Here is an 8,942-nt window from a genome sequence, read left to right as displayed (position 1 = left end):
GTTATGATAATAGCAGAAGAAAAAAAAAAACTACATTGCCTAACAATAAAAGTATTTAAATCAAACTGCAATACAGTTGTTAACACTCACAGGCACTAAAAGTTATTGACTTGACCAAACTGCAGCAGCGAGTTTCTCCAAAGTCAAGGGAGTGATATCCACAGGCCAATAGGCTAGCAAGCTAACAAGCACTACAGTCTGTCTCTGATAAATTAATAAATATGGCGAGCCCCAAAGCTCCCAATTGGTGTCTTCGACATTCTTCTGTGAATGGCCTGCAGTTCAGCATGTACAAAAAGTGTCAAGCATCAAATATGGGAGGTATCAATATGCTGGTATCAGCAGCAGCTGTTGGCAGTTGATTGGTTCGTAACATATAAAAACTGAGTAGGGGAAAAGGCAAAAGCTTTTCTCAGCGTTGGCCTTTGGAGTGCAAGCATATGGCTATTTCCTGGGGGCAGTACAGAGCTTCAATAACTGGTGCTCAGCAAAAATTATATATTTAGATGCTGTGAGGTTACTCTTTAAAAGATGTGCTGTAGCTGATGCAACCGCGGTATCAGCTTATCCCAAATCAAACGCTTCTTCCAAACTATTTGCTATTACACAAGCTGTACATTAGTGCTGGCAATGTAGTGCGTAATGGAGCGTGTACAGCATACAAGATAACACTGTGTTGTGATGGTCTGAGTCATGGCCTGACACTTCTTTGACTGTTTTTGGACACTTTTGGACTTTGTTTGGACTTTTGTTCATTTCCTGCTTTACTTTCCTTGTGTGTCCACTGTTGTTTCACTTCCTGTCTTTGGTCTTGTTTTCCCTCCTTAGTGATTGTCTGCCCCGCCCTATTGTGTTTTACCTTCAATTATCCTATTCTCCCATGTATATTTAAGTCTCTGTGCATCCCTTTGTCTTTGTCAGTTTGTCTGTTTTGCTACTGTTTGTTCCTGTTCAGTCCCCTCGTGTGTTCCCCCATGTTCCTGAGTTTGCTACTATATTGGATTAGCTTATGAGTTTTAGTGTTTCCTACCTGTGCTTCAGTTTTTTCCTTCTGCACCAGTTTTTTGGACTTTTTGAGTTTATTAAATTACTTTTATTGCACGTACCAGCTTTTGTCTCAGTTTGTCTGCAGTTGAGTCCTGAAAATATTCACTTTATAACGGTGATCTAATTATGTTCAGTAATTAAATGACTAAATACATGATCTAATTCATTAAAAGACCAGTGTGTAGGATTTAGTGGCATCTAGTAGTGAGGTTGCAGATTGCAATGAACTGAGTACCCCTCCCCTCACCCAAACCTGACCCTACGGTGGCCTTTGGTAACATAAAAATGCAAATGGCCCTCTCTAGAGACAGTGTTTGGTTTGTTCATTCTGGGCTTCTGTAGAAACATGGCGATGTGACATGGCAGACTCCGTGGAAATGGTCTCGCTCCCTATATAGATATGAAGGGCTCTTTCTAATCAAACTAAAACACTGATTCTTAGTTACAGGTGATTTATACACTATTGATTATGAATATTACATTCCATTTTTGCCAATGGATCCCGCTAAATTGTACACACTGGTCCTTTACACTAAGAAACATTTTATTAATGTTTTTATTTGAGTTTAGTTTTGTAGCAGAGAAGAATTTGTGTCCGCTTTGAGTTATGCCGCAAAGTCTAGTTTTAGTTTTGCTTCAGTCTACACAAATTTATTTGTCATATTTTAGCTTAAATTCAGCATGATCAAATAATCCTGGTTTTGTCTTTCTGTTTTAAGCATAAACACAGTGTAGAGCCTCTCTCCACATCACTACCCACCTGCAAGTAACACCTGAACTCATTTGCTCACAGCATTACAAAGTTATTGTGGCCCTCCGTGCACATCTACTATCTAGATTTATGAGTCTTGTTTTGGCTGGCGAAGAATGAGAATGAAATTGAGCACGTTTATTCAGTGATAAACAAGTGAAAAACAAAGCGTCTATGTCGAAACATCTCTCTCTCTCTCTCTCTCTCTGTTTCTTTCTCTCAGACACACACACACACACACACACACACACACACACACACACACACACACACACACACACACACCTTTTTTTCTCTAATTTTGGTAAAGAATGGCTGTTGCTGCTTATGGCCGCCCTGAATTGCCAGCTTGCGTGTAAAATGACGCCAGCAGCTGAGACCTCCCTACAAGTGATTCATTGCTTTAATCACTCTGGCTCTCCAACCTCTTCCCAGCCACAGCAGGGCTTGACACATCACTGCCTTCACAGAGCCCTCGCACCATTTGTCCTATTTAGGACACTGTCTCTACTCTTGTAGACAATTAGATATTGGAGGTACAGTGTTGTGTAGACCTAGTAAAATATAGCACCGCCAGGGAATTGCTGTGAGAATTGTTACGTGGTCATCCCCAAGTCACCTGAGATGATGGAGGTTTTCTTGTACATCTCCAAAGTCAAAGACCGAATCTGATGACTGGGAAATCACAGAACCTGGTGAAAGAATTTTTATCCTCCTCGCTGATGTGAATTTTATTCGCTCACATTTAAAGACAGGCAAGTTTGTCTGATTATCTTGCTTTCAATTCCACCTCACTCTGTTTAACTCAGAGAGGTCATAAAATCATTTACCAACCTCTATCGATTTTTGCCTTGGTCTTTCTTTTTATTGCTGTGTAATGTGTGTAAAATGGATAAAATCAATGACTCCTCTTTTCTTCATTTGCCACACTAAGTCAGAGATCTGAGTGGCTCCGTGGACACACCAGTGGATGAAAAAGTTCCATCATATGCCAAATGTGTTGTTGGTTTACTGAGGGGGAACTTAGGAGATTGCAGCTGAGTCTTTTGTTCTCATTTCTGTCAGATTTTGATGAAGAAACTAGGTTGGTGCGTGGCTTCAGCAGCTGCTGTGCCACTATTTAGGAAACCTGCGAGAAACTAAAGGGAAAGAAGATGGCTCTCTGAGTGCATGAGGACACTGACTTCTACTATACAGTATGTGGAAAGAAGGATGGCTGTTGGCTGAGAAAGTCGTCCTGGGACTCAACTCTCATGCAGAGATAAGAGGTTTGTCTGAAGTGAGCTTCAAACGGACATGACCGCTCATTCAGGTCCACTCACAAGGTTTCTTGCATGCTTTCCCATTTATAGCTTGAATTTCCACAACTGTGCCCTCCTGTACTGTCTTCTCCAACAAAAGCAGAGCAGCAAATTACACACAGATGTGATGGTGGATCATAGCGAGTCTGTGTGAAACTGCTAAGATGTCGCCCCAGAGGAGGTAAGAACAGCAGGAAGCAGGGCGTGCAGCAGAGTGGCTTTGGAGTTTACACGCTGTGGGATGTGGCTATTTCACTCCCAGTGTGAGACTAGGATTCTGCTCCCATGAAGAGAAGCCAAGAGCTTTAGCCAAAGAGGCTGGAAGGAAGCGGGTGTTCACTCCTCATGATGTTTCCTTGCTTGCCAGTGTTTTCCAACAGGTATCTAAAGGTCAAATTATTTTTATGCCTCTGCGTTGGTGACAGACAGCGCCAGAGGCGTTTTCAGGTTGTCCATTTGTATGTCCATCCATCCCATTCTCATGAACATGATATCTTTGTAATGCCTTGAGGGAATTTCTTCATATTTGGTACAAACATTTACTTGGACTTACAGATGAACTAATTAGATTTTGGTGGTCAGAGGTCAAAGGTCAAGGTCACACGGACCTCACAAAACCTTGCCTTGTGAACGCAGTATCTCTGGAACTCTTCAAGGGAATCACTTCATGTTTGGCACAAATGTCCACTGGGACTCAAGGACGAACTGATTAGGTTTTTGGTCCAAAACTCTTCGCACAGCAATTATGACATAATTTAAAGGGGACCTATTATGCAAAATGCACTTTTCCATGGTTTTCTATCGGTAGTATGTGTCCCTGGCGTGTCTACGGACCCCCCAAACATGAGAAAAGTCCATACTCTCGTTCTTTTGCTTTCTCCACCTTTCAAGAAATGTGTGCTCAAACGAGCGGGTTGGAGATTCGCCCCTGGTGACGTCAAGAAGGGCGATGCCCCTCCCCCCGGGTGGGTGACGCTCCCCGAGCTAGGTGTGTGTTCCGCCCTCTGAGTCCGTGTTACAGACGGTATCGTTACTTCCCTCGCGAACACTGGCTTTCGGTAGAACAATGTCGAAGGTACGAGCGAAACACAGTAGTTGCTTTGTTGTTGGCTGCACAAACCAACACAGGAGTCTTTTTTTAATCCCTACGCCCGAGGATCTAAAGACCCAGTGGATTAATTTTATTTTTGATGGAAATGTTCCCGCTCCAACTCCGAAAGTGTTGTACTGTGTGCTAACCATTTCACCTCGGACTGCTTTCTCAACCTGGGCCAGGACAACGCAGGATTTCCTACAAGTCTCAAGATAAAGCTTGGATCAGTACCGACTGTCTGTGACCCAACTTTGAACTTCGGAGCTGTAAGTTTTACCATTTTATGTTGCTTTACTGTTTGTTCACGAGAGCCTGTTGCGTGTGTTGTTAGCATGGCAGCTAACGTGGCTAACGTTTAGCGTCGTCGACGCGCAGCCAGGTATAGCGGGGTACAGATTGTATGTAATTCTTCTGCTTGGTATCGCCGTGTGACATTGATAAGAGCCACCCTGTTAAATGTATTATATTTTAAAGGCGTTTTAGCTGTCTGTAAAGTCAAGCCGGTAAAATTCGGACTAAAAATAGGCTTTGTACTGATTAGCGTAGGTGTCCGGGCTTGTTTATTAGTGCTGTGAAAGTTATTATTGAGAGTCATGCCTTATAACGGCCGTTTTAACGTTTATATCATGTTTACAGATACAGTGCCTGTAGGGAATATCTGGATAAGCGCAGAGTTAAGGGGATATGTCCAAGGGGATAGTCTATAATACACATTTTTTGCATCTTGCACATATAATGAGCTATTTGCAGCATTTACAAGCTATTGACAACCCAGTTTACACATAATTGAGAGCATCTGTTATCATTCTTGCACTGTTTGCAGCTGTTGCCATAACTACACATTTGAGGAGATGTTGGTGTAATCTCTGTTTCCTCTGTTCAGGCCATCTATACAGCTTCCTGCAACAGGGGATGTTGCATGCCAGACTGACCCACTGTAGGCACACAGTTATCCTTGAAGATCTTCAGCCTCACATCAGAAGTACAGGTCTGTAGCCATCTGAAGTGCATCTACTTTTGATAAACCTAACAGTCATTTATCAGTCTTGGAATAATGTGCAGGTAAATGAAGCTGTGGTTACTTAGAACTTGTGAGAGTGTGTAGGCTAAGGTTTCTGTCATCATCTGTCACCTGGCTGCCATGTCCTACAATGAAAATGCTGACCGACCACAAGCCCAAACAAAAGAAGGTGAACCACTGTTCAAGGTCCAATTTCCAAAGGCCATGAAGGGAGAATGCAGAGCTACACCAGTTAAGACTGAGGCGACATTCTATAAGTGTTATATTATTTTATTTTTCAACCAAAAAATGTTTTGTACACATTGTATTAAATATTGCACATATAATGTTATGACAGTTCCATCAATAACAAAATACAGTAAAGAAAATGTCAGGAGGTATTTAGAAACAGAGTCAGTCATTGTTTTGTAAAAAAAAAAAAAAAAAGTGAAAAATGTAAAAAAAATCTTTTGTGTTTTATCAAACAGGGAATGTGGTGGACCTCATATTTGAAAAAGTCTTTGTTGACCTAGGACCATACACAGAAGCTGCTTTGGCCATCCCCATCCCAGAGGACCTCACTGCACAGTTGGAGCGGCCTGAGAAGGAGGAGGTCATATCCAGCTCTGTGTCCCGGTTCTATCATGGGCCAGTCTAAAACCCACATACCGGCCTGTGGCGTCAGGAAACACGGCATGGATGCGTAGGACCACGCAGGCTGGAATGACGACCCAGATTCTGCAACCAAGGAAGCACCAGCTCACAAAGCTCCTATAGGCTAGATACCTGTACTGACTAAAACAACTGGACAGGGCATTTAGTCTTGCAAACATATATCTATGTTGTGTCTCACAATTTTTTATATGGATCCAGTGAATCCTACAGTTTTTTCATCATCACTGATTATAACTGCCTCATTTGATGTAAATAAATGCTTGATTGTTACTAAAGAAATGACTCCTCTGAATTCATATATTATATGCACACTATCTGCTGATAGAAGAACTTTACAAATCAAAGAGCAGCTAAACTAATTTATTTGAGGGTGTGTTACTCTATTTGTGGTGTGTTATTACCATTGTAAAATTATGTGCACTGAAGTAAAACAAGACTGTCTAACATCTTTTATTTAGATTGAAACTATGTTTTAACAAAGAAGCAAAACGTACTGGTGTATTCCTCTCAACCGTAAAGGACCATAGTCAGTGCGGTACATGTTGCAGGCAGAACACATTGAGGCAGAGCGGCTCCAACCCAGGACGGTCTACCATACATGGTAAATCTTCCACGATCTCCCATAGCCATCTGGTAACCTACAGTGAATTGCAAATGGTAAATTCTATGGTTGATTATAAATGTAATGTAATCAAAACAAATTAGTGATTAGTTTGTCCAGTGAGAATGCTACCTGTGGTATCTCCTAGCAGCAGATGTTCTCAGCTTCTGTGGGCATGGTTGCACAGTTTCCACAGGAGCACCTGTCCAAGATATAGAGAAAAATGGTAACATTCACCAAAATATAAAGCTTGTGAAATTCAAACACTGACAGACAGTGGAGCTAAGGTGGGTAAGAAGTAAGCTTGGCTACATATCAGGTGCATATAACAGAGGTAATTTATAACATGTCACTTATTGCATATAATGTGGAGCTTGACAACAGTGTAGTGTAGAAAACTGCACAGTTTAGTCTTTGACTAAAGATTACTGTTGCTGTCAGACATGTTTATGCTGATTTACAGCTTTCATTGTAATACACAAAATAAATTTACTTCATAAAGGAAGATGTCATGATGAGCATCTCTGCTCAAAACATGGAGAAAAATTATTTACTTTGTCAGCATCTATTAAAATATCTGACTAGTACTGACATTGAACACCTGTAGCAGTCTAGATACAACAAACATTTTCAGACTGTAAAAGTATATCTAAGGAGGCATGACAGATAACTACATTACACTATTCACAATAGTGCTTATTTACCAAAAGAGCTCCCAGTAATGACGAGACAGTAACAGTTAGCATTAGCTACCTAGCTACATGTTAGTAACTGTGTGCCAGCACTCATCAACAAACTCAAAATGTAATGTCAAAATACACAAAATTGGTTACCAACCATTCAGAAACGTCCTGCTGCAGTTGTAGAGTTTGAACTTCTTCAGCAGCCTCTCCCTCTGGCTCAGATTCTGGATAAAAGTGGTGTGGTTGAACCAAATCGCTACCGACGCCAGGTTGCCGGTCACGGTCACCGTAAACATTAGAGCACGGTGCCAGAAGCCCGAACGGCAGCCCCTTCCGGAGAGGGGCGTGGTCAGGCACAGCTCATTGCATTTAAAGCTACAGACACAGAAACAGCCTGTTCTGAACAGGGCTCAAAAAGAGGGGTTTACAGGCATGCTGAAATATAGGATCGGAGTGGATTTTTTAGCAAAAAGCTTCAAATACATGCTTTGGGGACCTCTGAGACTTATTCAAACTTGTTGAAAAGGAGCATAATATGTCCCCTTTAACACAAATGGTAAATATTTTATACGACTCTGGATACACAGGGATGTAACTTGAAGCCATTCTGAGATGTCGGAGGCATACAACAACAAGGCGGTAATGCACAAAAAAAGTGCATGTCATACATTGTCTGTGTAGTGTGTGTTTGTTTTGTGGGATCCAAGTAACGTTCATGGCCAAATATGTGGAGAGCTAAACATGTGTGATGTTGAAAAAGGAAAGGTTCTTGCTGCCACAAAGTTGGAAGCACATTATTGTTGAGAATATAAATGTAAGCTCAAGCATTACAGTTTCCTTTAAATGAATGAAAGGACCTGGGCAAAATCATGAAAAATAGCCCCAGACCAAACGTTAACTACAGTATAGTTAGAATAGTGTCTACCAATTGCATCTGCATGATTACCTGATATCCCTTATTTGATTTATAGCTTATTTATTTCTGGCCACCGGCTGGTAGAGTGAAGGACCTAGATGACGAGGCAGAGAAATTAAAATGGAGGAAGAAGAGGCTCTCCCATATGTGTATGCACATGGACATCTTTGGAATCAAATTTGAACATGTTATGTACCACCAGCAGTTTCTTCTGCCAGGACAGAATGTGTGTTCTCTGTGGCTGCTGGTTGCCCAGTGTGTTTTATGTGAAAGCCTGTTTGGATCAAAATGTGGGGATCAGCTCTTTCCTGTCTCTAGGAAGATGCTTGTCACCTTTGTATACTCCATCCTTGCCCTGCTGTCATAGACTGGGATTGTATGTCTGTCAGTCACAGTGTCAGTATTAGGGCCCTCAACGACCCCCGTAGGCTTTTCCCCTTTGGCATTCTTCAGTGATGTCACACTCTGATGACTGGTCCTGTCAAAACAGGCTGCGTGTGTGCGTGTGTGTGTATATGTGTGTATATGTGTGTTTATAAACTGTATGGCTTCATCACACTGCACAACTTTTCCCAGTTACAAGAAATGACCAGTATTTGTAAGTGTGTCTTTAACTGTTGTTAACTCATATTTGCAGTGAGATGTCAACAACCAAAAGCTTTGTGATGGTGTAATACCTGCTACATTTGGTGCTGTGCATCCTTACTGGTCATGGCAACATGCAGAGCATGCTGTGTATTTCCAGTTTAATTAGTTAAAGTAAAGATTTGGAATAAAGTAAGTAATCAGCAAAAAATTAAATGTGTGTTAACATATCAGGGTGAACACATGCTGCAAGCTGTGCTTTCTTGAGCATAGCTTTTTCTCACTTCCAC

At 41.5% G+C, this 8,942-nt stretch overlaps 1 long non-coding RNA gene across 1 annotated transcript; it reads right to left on the bottom strand.

Annotated features, from left to right (window-relative positions):
* Positions 1 to 6,293: 6,293 nt before the first annotated feature.
* Positions 6,294 to 7,693, bottom strand: LOC130164819 (uncharacterized). Its single transcript, XR_008826665.1, has 3 exons — positions 7,306 to 7,693; positions 6,601 to 6,670; positions 6,294 to 6,505 (listed from the first exon to the last, which is right to left on the bottom strand). It is a non-coding gene; the product is annotated as an uncharacterized LOC130164819 (long non-coding RNA).
* Positions 7,694 to 8,942: the final 1,249 nt, after the last annotated feature.

Source organism: Seriola aureovittata, chromosome 3, assembly GCF_021018895.1.
Source record: "Seriola aureovittata isolate HTS-2021-v1 ecotype China chromosome 3, ASM2101889v1, whole genome shotgun sequence".
In the NCBI taxonomy this organism is placed as follows: domain Eukaryota; kingdom Metazoa; phylum Chordata; class Actinopteri; order Carangiformes; family Carangidae; genus Seriola; species Seriola aureovittata.
This window is presented reverse-complemented; position numbering and strand designations above follow the sequence as displayed.